Below are 12,945 nucleotides of genomic sequence, written 5' to 3' on the forward strand. Positions count from 1 at the left end.
AGTTCAAAAAATGATGGACCTTAAAGTTATTCTGCAAATCTGGGAATTTAATTTACTTATTTTAGAGATTCACTTTAAAAGGCATCCTCCTACACCAGATATGCCAAGAATGGAACCCTAGTAACTGAGGAACCAAATTCCCGAGGAGGAAACCATATAAAATCTCTATCTATAAAAAGCTCCATCTAATTTTTCATAGCAACTTTTCCCCACACCTCACCAATACAAACAAAGTCTGACCCTCATTTTGTTTGTTTGTTTTGTTTTTTCTTCAAGTGGCAGAAGTAAATATGGAATATTTACTTCCATATGTGGATATTGGAAGTAATTATAAAGGATTTATAGTATGTAGCATGCTTTTTCTATTGCTTCCAGTTTGTTCCAGTGCACCTGTATGATAAGCTACAAAAAGACTATTCTAGATTACTGATTTCTGCAAATGGAGGTATGATTCCCAAAATATGTTTTCTTAGCATTTTTAATTTTTAACCTCCCAATGAATGCCTCTGGAGACTACTCCAAGCATTCTACTGCTGTGACAATTTTTCTCACAGCACTCACTGTTTCCTCATTACTAATTTTATTGTGCCTACTTCTTTCTTCAAGTTTTACACTAGATAAATTTCCTTACTCCTTGGAGTTAATGCTCTGAGAAAAAATAAAAACAAAAGCAAACAAACAAATAAAAAAAAAACCCACAGTTTTTTCTTTTTAAAATTAATTACGTTTTGTAAAACGTTCCCTCACAAGTCACTCACTCAATTACGAGCAGATTTTTGAAATTTTTGCTGCCTTGAATCTTTGAACGGATTGGAAAAAGCAGTGTCTGCTTTTTGTTTGTTTGTTTGTTTCTGTTGTTGTTGTTTTTATTTTTTCTGAACCATATAACAAAATCATATTTTGTATACTCCTTCATCTGGAACTTTTTTGGTATTAGCATTTTCCAAGGGCTAGCTGTATTTAATTTTATTTCAGGCCTCTTGTATGGGAGGTTATTGAGTCTTTCAAGCAGATACTTGAAAGAAGTGAAAGATAACTCACCTCTCCATGTTATTAAATGATCAGCCAAACTTTCAACTCAGGTTGCTCACAGGAACATCTCTTTGTTTCTCAGCCTCTGATACCAATCACTGTCATTCCAACCAAAGAGTTACCATGAATTATCTTTTGTGTAAGTCATGTTTTTTTCAGTCAAAGAGAGATATGCTATACTGAACCAATTTAGTTTCTGTTTTTCTGATCTTTGTTTGAATAGCCCTGACTTAGTATTAATAGCGTGCTCAGCAGTATCTTTTAGCTTTTCTTCCATATGATAGTCCTAGTCACAGAAATACATGATTTTTTCAAATAAGTCTTCATTTATTCAGTCAAATATTAAAATATGGACATTAAGCTGGAAGCTTAGGTCATCATCCTAAACATAAAAATACTTTATTTCTTTTATGCAGTCATTCTCCAAAGCACTGGTGTGATAACCATTGTTATTGAGACCACCTCTCTTCTATAGTGGGAAATAGGTTTTAAGAATTATTCGCAGTGTTTCCTTTGAGCCTCAGGAACCCATATCCACTGACTGCTTACTGTACTTCTTCCTACTACCCATTTTTATTGGTTTCTCACTATATTTTAAGGCACACTCCTAAAATCTACTACCTTGGTACTCCTGTAAACATTTACTTTAATATATTAATTATTCCAAATTAATTTGTTTTCAGTTCTCTCTTCAAGATAAGAATATCAAGCTTGTATCTCCAATGAATTTCTGTAACTCTAAATGGTTCTAAAATCTAATTTTGTTTAGAATCTTTTTTATTGGGTAAGTATTCTGTCTTTATGTCAGTTAATCCATTTGATTTTCAAGTTATTTAATATTATTATTATAATTATTTTTATTGCCATTAATACATTGCCCTGTATAAAATACATACATCAATGCAAAATGGAGGACTAAGGAGAATCTCCATCTTTTACTGGATGCAGGGGGGAACTTACAAAAGATGAGGAAAAGGCAGAGGTGCTTAATGCCTTCTTTGCCTTAGTCTTTAGCGGCAAAACCAGTTGTTCTCTGGATACCCAGTATGCTGAGCTAGTGGAAGGGGATGGGGAGCAGAATGTGGCCCTCACTATCCATGAGGAAATGGTTGGCAACCTGCTACGGCACTTGGATGTGCGCAAGTCGATGGGGCCAAATGGGATCCACCCGAGGGTACTGAGAGAACTGGCAGAGGAGCTGGCCAAGCCGCTTACCATCATTTATCGGCAGTCCTGGTGATCGGGGGAGGTCCCAGTTGACTGGCGGCTAGCAAATGTGACGCCCATCCCATCTACAAGAAGGGCCAGAGGGCAGACCCGGGGAACTACAGGCCTGTCAGTTTGACCTCAGTGCCAGGGAAGCTCATGGAGCAGATTCTCTTGAGAGTCATCACACAGCACTTGCAGGGCAAGCAGGCGATCAGGCCCAGTCAGCATGGGTTTATGAAAGGCAGGTCCTGCTTTACGAACCTGATCTCCTTCTATGACAAAGTGACGCGCTGGGTGGATGAGGGAAAGGCTGTGGATGTGGTCTACCTTGACTTCAGCAAGGCTTTGACACCATTTTCCCACAGCATTCTCCTCAAGAAACTGGCTGCTCATGGCTTGGACTGGCGTACGCTTCGTTGGGTTAGAAACAGGCTGGATAGCCGGGCCAAAGAGTCGTGGTGAATGGAGTCAAATCCAGTTGGAGGCCAGTCACTAGTGGCGTTCCCCAGGGCTTGGTACTGGGCCGGTCCTCTTTAATATCTTCATCGATGATCTGGATCCGGGCATTGAGTGCACCCTCAGTAAGTTTGCAGATGACACCAAGTTAGGTGCGTGTGTCGATCTGCTCGAGGGTAGGAAGGCTCTGCAGGAGGATCTGGATAGGCCTGCACCAATGGACTGAGGTCAACTGCATGAAGTTCAACAAGGCCAAGTGCCGGGTCCTGCAGCTGGGGCGCAATAACCCCAAGCAGAGCTACACGCTGGGAGATGACTGGTAGAAAGCTGCCTGGCGGAGAAGGACCTGGGAGTATTGGTGGATAGTCGGCTGAATATGAGCCAGCAGTGTGCTCAGGTGGCCAAGAAGGCCAACAGCATCCTGGCTTGCATAAGAAGCAATGTGTCCAGAAGGGCTAGGGAAGTGATTGTCCCCCTGTACTCGGCTCTGGTGAGGCCACACCTCGAGTACTGTGTTCAGTTGAGGCCGCACCTCGAGTACTGTGTTCAGTTTTGGGCCCCTCGCTACAAGAAGGACATGGAGGTGCTCGAGTGAGTCCACTAAAGGGCGACAAAGCTGATGAGGGGCCTGGAGAACAAGTCCTACGAGGAGCGGCTGAGGGAGCTGGGCTTGTTCAGCCTGGAGAGAGGAGGCTCAGGGGCGACCTTATCGCTCTCTACAGGTACCTTAAAGGAGGCTGTAGTGAGGTGGGGGTTGGTCTATTCTCCCACGTGCCTGGTGACAGGATGAGGGGGAATGGGCCTAAAGTTGTGCCAGGGGTGTTTTAGGTTGGATATTCAGAAGAACTTCTTTACTGAAAGGGTTGTTAGGCATTGGAACAGGCTGCCCAGGGAAGTGGTGGAGTCACCATCCCTGGAGGTGTTTAAAAGATGTTTAGATATAGAGCTTAGCGATATGGTTTAGTGGAGGACTTGTTAGTGTTAGGTCAGAGGTTGGACTCGATGATCTTGAGGTCTCTTCCAACCTAGACAATTTTGTGATTCTGTGATATATACATGTATATATATATATATATATATATATATGTATATATAAAGCCTCCATACCTGATTTTCAAATCACTACATATATACAAATGGTTGCTTGGTGCTCTGAGAATATTAAAAGCAGACAATAGAGGTGATACATGCTCTAGCTTTCCAGACATCAGAAGGGAGGGAATGGGGAGAATATTCTTTCTGTATGTAAGAAAGTATGTTCTACAATATGCTTTCCTTTAGCAGAATGAGAAAAAAAAAAAAAAAAAAAGAAAGCTCTCTTTAGGAAACACGTGGGAAGAGAGAATACAGATACCATGCCATGGTATTTTTTATTACATAAATACACTATGCCTTGTGGTAAAACTGTAGTGGAAATTCCTGCTTAGGCAGAAATGAAATTTAAGTCTTTAAGGAGAAGTCAGGCCATTAACTCAATCACCAGACTCTACAGACACCTAAATTCAATTGAGCATTGCACAGACATTTTAGGTTGCACTGTACTGGCAGAACTCAGCACCTTTCCCTTGTAAAAACATTACTGTCTCATAGGACTAGATAATCAGAATATTTAATAATTATTCTGGTTCTGATCCCAAGAGTCTCCCATGCTGGTTCTCATGGTGACAAACTTCAGAAGGAGGAATGGGAGGATCAAAGTAGAAGTCTGGAAACGCAGAAGTCACACAGACCAACCTCCCTCTTTCAGACAGATCAGCTGAGTTTAAATGATGTACACAGAGCAAGCCAACACAATCTGTCCCATTAACCTAACCTGATCCTTTGGAGTCTGTACAGCCAGCACACCTGTCCCTTTACAGAAGCAGGTTAGGGGAACAGCGTGATCTGTGTACTCCAGCTTCCACAGGCAAACACATCACTTGGAGAGTGTTCTGCACTGAAGGAGTCTGGCAATGTTTGATTGGCAAGATGAGTCAGGAGGTGTCTTTGCAGGAGCCACTTAAAACCAGAGAGACAATCTTCCAAATTAAGATTCAGACCTAAAGGTTGACTATATAAGAAATAGCTCAAGCTATTACCACTTCTATCCAATTTTTGCCTCAGATGAGAATTGTCACAGCTAAAACCGGAACATTCAATCTCCTCATGGATACACCGCTGATTCTCTACTATCTTTAGCCTGACACATCAAGGCAAAAATAAAGGATTTTGGTCCATTGTAACAAACCTAGTTGAAAACCGTGCTGTGTCAGGAACTGATCCAGTATTATAGTAGGTATGTCTGCCATATTGGTGGGGGCATCCATCAGAGAAGCAGACTAGATAGTACCAACTCTAAACCTGCAGCCACCTGATTGATTTTAGTCCACTGTGACATGGGTGATAAGGTACTGCAACAGGCTGCCCAGAGAAGCTGTGGATGCCCCATCCCTGGAGGTGTTGGAGGCCAGGTTGGATGGGGCTTTGGGCAACCTGGTCTGCTGGGAGGTGTCCCTGCCCATGGGGGGGTGGGATGGGGTGGGGAGGGATGTTAGAATGAGATGGTCTTTAAGGTTTCCATTCCAATGCAAACCATTCTGATTCTACTACACTCTGTCACAGGCATTAGCATTATCACACACCTCTTCATACACACACACACACACACCACACACACACGCACACAGAGACACAAAAGCCATGGGAATGTGAAATTTAAGTTCTTTATCTCCTTACATTTTAAATGCTCTTCTATCACACTAAAGGTTTCAGAGAAGTCTAAGGAAAGCTTCTGAGACTTTTTGCCTGCCTGGCTGCTATGAATAGGAAGGGTTTAGCGTGATTCAAGATTGTTCTCTCTGGGTAACTTCAACAGCATCTGTTGAAGACTAAGAGCACATCAGCTTTGCTGACTAGAACAAGAGACTGAAAAATAATTTGCACTTGGCTCTAATCAAGGCCAATTGTAGTCTTGGTGACCTTGGGCAAGTTACTCAAATTCTGTGTTCTTCCTGCTCAGCTGTAAAATTAAGTCAAAGCAGGACTTCACTGGAAAACAGATGTTGCCTCAGAGTTGAATTTTTCTGGTAAATAAATTATAGAAGAAAATATAATAATTAATTAATAACTACCAGTCAGCACATAGTAATTATGCAGCCAGACCCATTATGACTGTACATAAACAAAAATCAATTTTAATTACAGAATATTAATGTTATCAAGCATTGATAGAAAGACTTTAAATTACCAGAAAGCTTTTTTTTTTTTCCACTGAAGCACGGACACTGTGTACCTTTATAAGCCAATCAAATCCTGTTATAAAAGCCATGTATACTGAATTTTAATCCAAGTTTTAAAACGCATTTCTGTACTGTTTCATGTCTTAATAAAAGTGATGGTTTTATGAGCAATGAACATAGAGGAACACAGAGACAGATTATTGTGGTGGTTTTACCATGCTGGGCAGCTAAACACCACAACCGCTCACTCCCCTCTTTAGATGAGGAAGGGGAGAAGTAAGCAAAGAACAACTCATGGGTTGAGATAAGGATAATTTAATTAAAGGGAATAATACTAATAATTAAAGAAAGATTATTATGAACTAAACAATTTAACTAAAGGGAAATAAAAAGGGAAAGGGGAAAAGGGAGGGGAAAGGGAAAATAAATAAAAAAAAAAAAAGGAGGAAAACAAACAAATAAAACAAATGAAGGCTATGTGGAAGTGCAGAGGAAAGAAATTACTCTCTACTTCCCACAAATGAGCGATGATTGACCACGTCCTTGAAGCAGGGCCTCAACGCACGTAGCCGGTGTTCGGGAGGAGGACCGACATTTTCCCAACGAGAGCCCACCCCTCCCCTCGTCTTCCTGTTTCCACCTTTCATTGCTGAGTGTGACATCACATGGTATGGAATATCCCTTTGGTTGGTTTAGGTCAGCTGCCCTGGTGATGTTTCTCTCCTCACTTTTTGCCCACCCCCTAGGAGGGTTAGAGAGAGGCCCGATGCTGTGCCAGCACTGCTCAGCAGGAGAAACAACACTGGTGTGATAGCACTGCTGTTCCAGCTACAAGTACAGAGTACAGCACTGTATGGGCTGCTGCAGGGAGAGTTAACATTCCAGCCAGACCCAGTACAATTATTGATTTAATAATCAGATAATTTAAAGCATACGGTCTTTTAGGATATCAATTAATGTAGTTTTTTGTTTGTTTGTTTGTTTGTTTGTTTTAAGTAGAGAAGGATTTGAAGTGAGGTTCTCTTTTGGAAAGGTTTCAGTGTAAATGAACATGACTTTTATGAAGATTTTCAAACAAGCATGACAGATGGAAATGTATTTTTCCATGTCCTCAAGTACAAAAATAAATAAACTTAAAGAGCTTTTCTTTTCTGAAGTTCCTCTCCTCTTTGTGAGGGTGAAGGAGAAGAGGAATGCAAAAATTACAACGGCTTTTTGCATCCATTCATATTATTTTAAGGGAATTGATATTGTAATGCATTGATTTTCTATTATTGTGCATTTTGGAGATTGGAAATCTATAGCAAAAGGTACAGGAAGATTATCGTGACATCACTGTGACTGATATTTTTGAAATTCAAAGAACAAGGATATAAATAACAACCAAAATTAAACAAAAAAAAAAAAAAAAAAAAAAAGACTATTCTATCGCATTTTTTGTTCTCACATAGATGGGTCCAAAGTTCAAGTTTATCATGCCAGTGAAAATATTTCAGTAATAGTCATGATCTCTGATATCCCAGTCTTTGCTGACAGAAGTTGAAAGAACCAGTTTTCAGTCTGGATTTCAAGACAATTACACAGAGATTCCTTGTTCTTTTTACATTGCAGAATGCATCCAATACCATTTTTAAAAGCCATTAAACCATACTAAGCTTCATTGTGCACTCCTCACTCTTCAGTATCCCTACTGTCTTTTGTTTCCATAACAGGTTTTCTTAAGACCATGGATTGATTCACTGTAGCTGTAATTCAATTGCTGTAGCTATAAAGCAGGATGGAAAGCATATGCCTTCTAAGCTGCAAGACAAAAACCTGGCATTGCAGAGCTCAAATTGTAGGATTAGCTCTTGTTAATACTGCATATTGATTTCATTGTAATTCTACAATGGGATTGGACAAAAAGAATGCAACAACTCGTCTACTTCATCCTAAATCTAAAAATGGCACTAATTTAAAAGTAACGGAAGAGACTACATATTTGAAATGTGCAACATCTGCCTGTTTCTCAGTCAGATGGATACGGAATCTATGGTAGATGTAGAAGGCTGCATTTGTGTATAAGTGGTCAGTTATACACCTTGCAATTCTTTCATCTTCCATGGATTGCACGTGGAAGGCAAGCACCAAACCAACTGTGTTTAAATCAATAAAAATAGACAATGCAGGTGCTAGAGATGCGATGTCATGCCTATTGTGTCTATTTCACACTGCAGTCAATTAAGTGTTAGAATGATCTTGATAATCATATTAGCCATATGATGTAAGCCATCTATATATGGTAGTGACAAATGAACAAATCCTACTGCTAGGAACTTTTTTGCTTTTATGTGTCAGAAGACAAATCTGGAGGACTCTATATCTGGAATTCTAATGGATTTTTCAATAAGTACTGATAACATCTCAGGTACTTCAGAAATGAGCAGTTAATGGGATTAATTTCCTCCCCTTCCACTTGAAATCCTGTAGTATCCCCTTGCTTCGAGAGGCTCAGTTCATGTTTAAAATCCTTTAGGATGAGTTGGTTGCTGAGCATAACAGAAGGGGGTTGGTTTTCACATAGAAACTTCATTGTCCTTCAGGTAGTGTTATTCTCCAAACTGAGTAAGTATCTATAGGAACTGTTCTGTGTTTAGAATTTAGAACAGTAGGCAAGGTGCCAGAAAGAAATACAGATCTGTCATTATGTTTAAACCACTTTCACTACCAAAGAAGCCCTGGCAAAGCCGCATTTGTTTAATGGCATGTTGTAAGTTTCATTGTCCTATATGTTTCCATCCTTCAACATTTGTTGCTTCAAAAGTACCTTCATGATCTCTCTCTCTCTCTCTCTCAAAAAAAAAAAACAACAAAATGCAGAGTACACAAATAAGTCAAACTAATATATTTTTTTTTTTTCTTAAAAAGAAAAAAAGAAAAAAAGAAAAAAGAAAAGTTATTTACCAGAATTTTTACCAGAATTCAGCTTTATGCAATGTACTAGAGGGAATGCAATGTACATTGTTTCAGTTGAAACAATATTCAAAAATAAACTAATTCATGCATAAAATTTGGGCATGAGCATTAAAAATAAATGAGTAAATACATATATATAAAATAATTGTAATTCACATCACCAGGAAAAGTCACCTCGCTGGACTGCTATAATTTTTAAAGTTGCATAGTTTAATGCAATATCAAACATTTCAATTTGAAGGGAAGTGATGACAATCCAAGTGCTAACTCAGAACAGTGAAACTGAATTGTGCAGCTCAGAAAAGTCCAGAAACTTCACTAGTCTTTGTGTAACTACTGTGAGGAAAATAAATAAATAAATAAATAAATAAATAAATGAGAAAGCAACATGGAGAAGGTGCAAAACCTTGGTAAAATCAGACTTGTGCTATGTATCATCAAATGGTCCACACCTATGTTTGGCTAGAATAAGCAGCCATGTGGGACCTAATCTGCAGCTGATGGCGGGCCAAAGTGCTGTGCAGAATGAATGTGAGTAATGCTGGCAGATAGCTGCCTCTGAAAGTGCTGCATTATAAAGAGGAATATGGACAGGATAACGGACTTGGGCCAAAACCCTTGAATATCAGAGAGTGAGTTAGTGACAGTGCAGTCAAGTAGGGAAATAGAAGCAGCTCAAACCATCCAGATTAAATAACATAGGGAGTTTTGCTGGATATAAATATCAAGATTAGTATATAATTTATTATATTATTCAAGACATTCACTAATCCTTATTAGAATAGGATTTTTAGACAGGAGATCAATTTCTTCTTTTAAAAATGTACCTTCATCTCAGATACACAAAAATTATTTTCAAAAGCACTTGGCATGCAAAAATTCCCAGGATTCAATGCATGTTTAGTATTCAATTCATTACACCAATGCCTCTAAAATTGGTACACAGGATAATACTCATTTCTTAAACGAGTCAAGCTCCAGTGAAATTGAAAAGAGCTACACGTATTCATTTGCATCCAGAATGTAATGGATAATTTGAAGATGCTAGAATAACTTTGATGTGTTCAATATTACACAAAATTTGAAAGTTATTTTCTTTTTGCTATGCTTTATGGCCAACTACCATATTTTTCAGCAAGAAATATGGAAGCAATCTATGCCATCAGATATACGGATATTTATTTGTAAACATCTAGCAGAAGCTGTTTGACAGGAATATAGCCAGGGTCAAATTTAAGGAGTCACTAACAAAACACAGATTAGATCCTCCACATCCAGGCAAAATTGGACTGAACTTTCTTGTGCTCATAGAAGTAATAGTCCTTACTCACAAACAAATTTTAGTAAAGAAAGAAAAAATATAAAGAGAAAGTTAAGATTGAATTACTAAATCGTAAATATTTGTGGACTTCCACTCTGATGAGGAAACTGCTCATGCAGCTGGCTTTCCTGCCTTTTTGCAATCTCTTCTTCACTCACTCTTTGAGTTACTGTAGACAACATAGGCACAGTTCAAGTTGTTTCCGATTATGTCTTTTGTAACATTTAAAATATTTTAATTCTTTATTCCTGCTGTACTTCACTAGCCAGTCCCACAATAATCCCACTCTTTTAGCTGCCCTTGCTGTTCCTCACTCCTCCTTTCTCTGTTAGCTTTTATTCCTAATTAATTCAATCTTTCAATAGTTTATACTCTTCTAGTTGTTTACAAAATATAAGTAACACTGAGGACTTACATATCCCTTATATATACATAAAGCTGTTTATGTAAAAAAACAGATTTTTCCACCTCTCAGATCACAGAAAACCTTTTAACAACTGTTTCTTGTTTACTTCATGCAGAGTGTTAAAGGAAGACCCCCAACACCCCTTTTCTTTTGATTAACTCTTTTTACATTTTGCACTTGCAAATGAGTGTACTAGATAAGAGCAGTTTGGTCCACCACAAAGTTGTTAGACTTAGTTAACCAATTTCTTTATATTATTAAGACTTCAAACTTTCTCTGCATGATGATCTCCTCCCCCTTTCTGTGACATTTTTCTTTTTGCAAACTGAAATGTCTATCAAGAAATGAAAGCACGTAGCCCACAACCTACCCCAAATACACAATTATGTGATGTGCCAGCTCTTTCCTCTTGCTTTCCCATCCCTCTGTTAGATTATTGCTGTTCTCAATGTCCTTAAAGTTGCCTGGCATCCTAAAGATGAGGGAGATGTTTTTCTGCCACCAGGCCTGCATATAAAATATTGAAATTGAATAGCGAGAAATGTAATAGTGAAATTCAGGGCAGATAAGTTAAAATTTGACAGCAGCCAATAGGTTTTTCTCAGCTCCGAAACATTTATGATGCAAGGATTCTAAATGAATTACATGGATTAAAACTACTTCATAACTATTTCAGTGATGAAGTTCTTTATGTCAAACACAACTTTTGAACAGAATTAGTTTCTAGTTCTGAAACTCACATTGTTACAAAAGTATGAGTAAGCATGTTCCAAATTCCAGTATGAGTCTACAGTCTACTGGTAATTGGACAGATGGAAATTTTACTGTCATCTATGAATTCATGTATCTGTTTTCTTCTTCTTTTCCTAAAGAGGTAGAAGTGTCTAACTGTTGATTTTTTCTTCTGTTGAAGTAGCAAAACTCTACCTGTTGTCTTAAAAATAATGAGAAAAAAAAAAGTATTTACAGTGTTTTGTTTCAATGTATTCTAGTTGTATTATATTAATGCAAAGATAGACTAGCAGACATTTCTCTATGAGAGAAGACAAAAGAAAAAAAAAACACAAACAAACAAACAAAAAAAAGCAGAGTTTAGTTGTTTAAAAAGACTTTCTAGTTAGAAACTATTTTGGGAATAATTCTATTTTCCTTAATGACAATCATATACATTAAAAATTGACAGTATGGCAGAGTGCTCAGCAAAACTTGGCACAGTATGGCAGCGGAACATTTGTGATCTTCTATCAATTTGAACCCTACTTTTATTCCGTACAGCTACTCCCAATACACAGTAACACAAAATTGGTACATTATGTTTGTTCGTACCTATAATAAATAAAATTGTTATGGTATTTTTTCCTTCCAAGCAAATGAAAGGCCTCTGAAATTCAAGGTTTTGTTGGACTTCTAATGAAGAATGTCAGCTTTTGTAATTCATCAACATGCCACAAAGAATCAAATTGCTTTAAGATAAAATGCTTGAAAATGAGTATCAGAAATCAGGAGGTAATATTCAAGAAGCATAATCAGTATTACTGTCTTATTGTAAGCTTGAAGGGTTAATTTATTTATTTATTTATTTATTTTCTTGTATTGCTAGAGCTTTAAAACAAACTGTTTAAAGAAGGAAATAAGACAGACTAAGGAAAAAAAACAGCAACAACAACAGCAAACAGCAGAATGCAGCAATTGGGGCAACATTTTCTGTGCTACCACATTGTTAAATCACATTTATCATCAATTAAACTTTACTTCTGTATACTTTATTTTTTTTATTTCCTGCTGCTAAACCTTACAGGTCTGATTTTGGAGATAGGTACTGAACTGCCTTTTACTGTATTAGGAATTCCCTTGAGTGAAAATGTGGTGACTGATGTGGAGAAAGCAGTAGCACTATTGAGGAAAATTTTGTTCTGTCCAGATCCCCTAATTTAAATGTATTATTAACATATTTATTAATACTCTAAATTATAAATACTTCATGAGTTGAAGAAACTTACACATGGAGAATTTAGTTAACAGTTAATCAATATTACAAGGAAGGAAGGAAGAAAGGAGGGAAGAAGAAAGGGAGGGAGGAAGGGAGGGAGGGAGGGAGGAGAAATCAGAGGGGTAACAGCCCAATATAGTTTCCTGGTTTCATACATCCTGTTTGCAAGATACTTCATATGAAACGTTTGTCCTCTTACTCTTCCAGAAAAATACGTGAGCTGGGACTGACAACTTGAGGAGCACAGTTAAAGAAACATACCAGCTTCAACAGGTACTTCACAAAAGAGGCATGGCTTCAGGTGATTCTCTGCTTAGAGTGTGGACAGAAAGCCAGATCTAGCCATGAAAGGAAAATG

This window comes from Aythya fuligula, chromosome 2 (assembly GCF_009819795.1).
Source record: "Aythya fuligula isolate bAytFul2 chromosome 2, bAytFul2.pri, whole genome shotgun sequence".
Lineage (NCBI taxonomy): Eukaryota > Metazoa > Chordata > Aves > Anseriformes > Anatidae > Aythya > Aythya fuligula.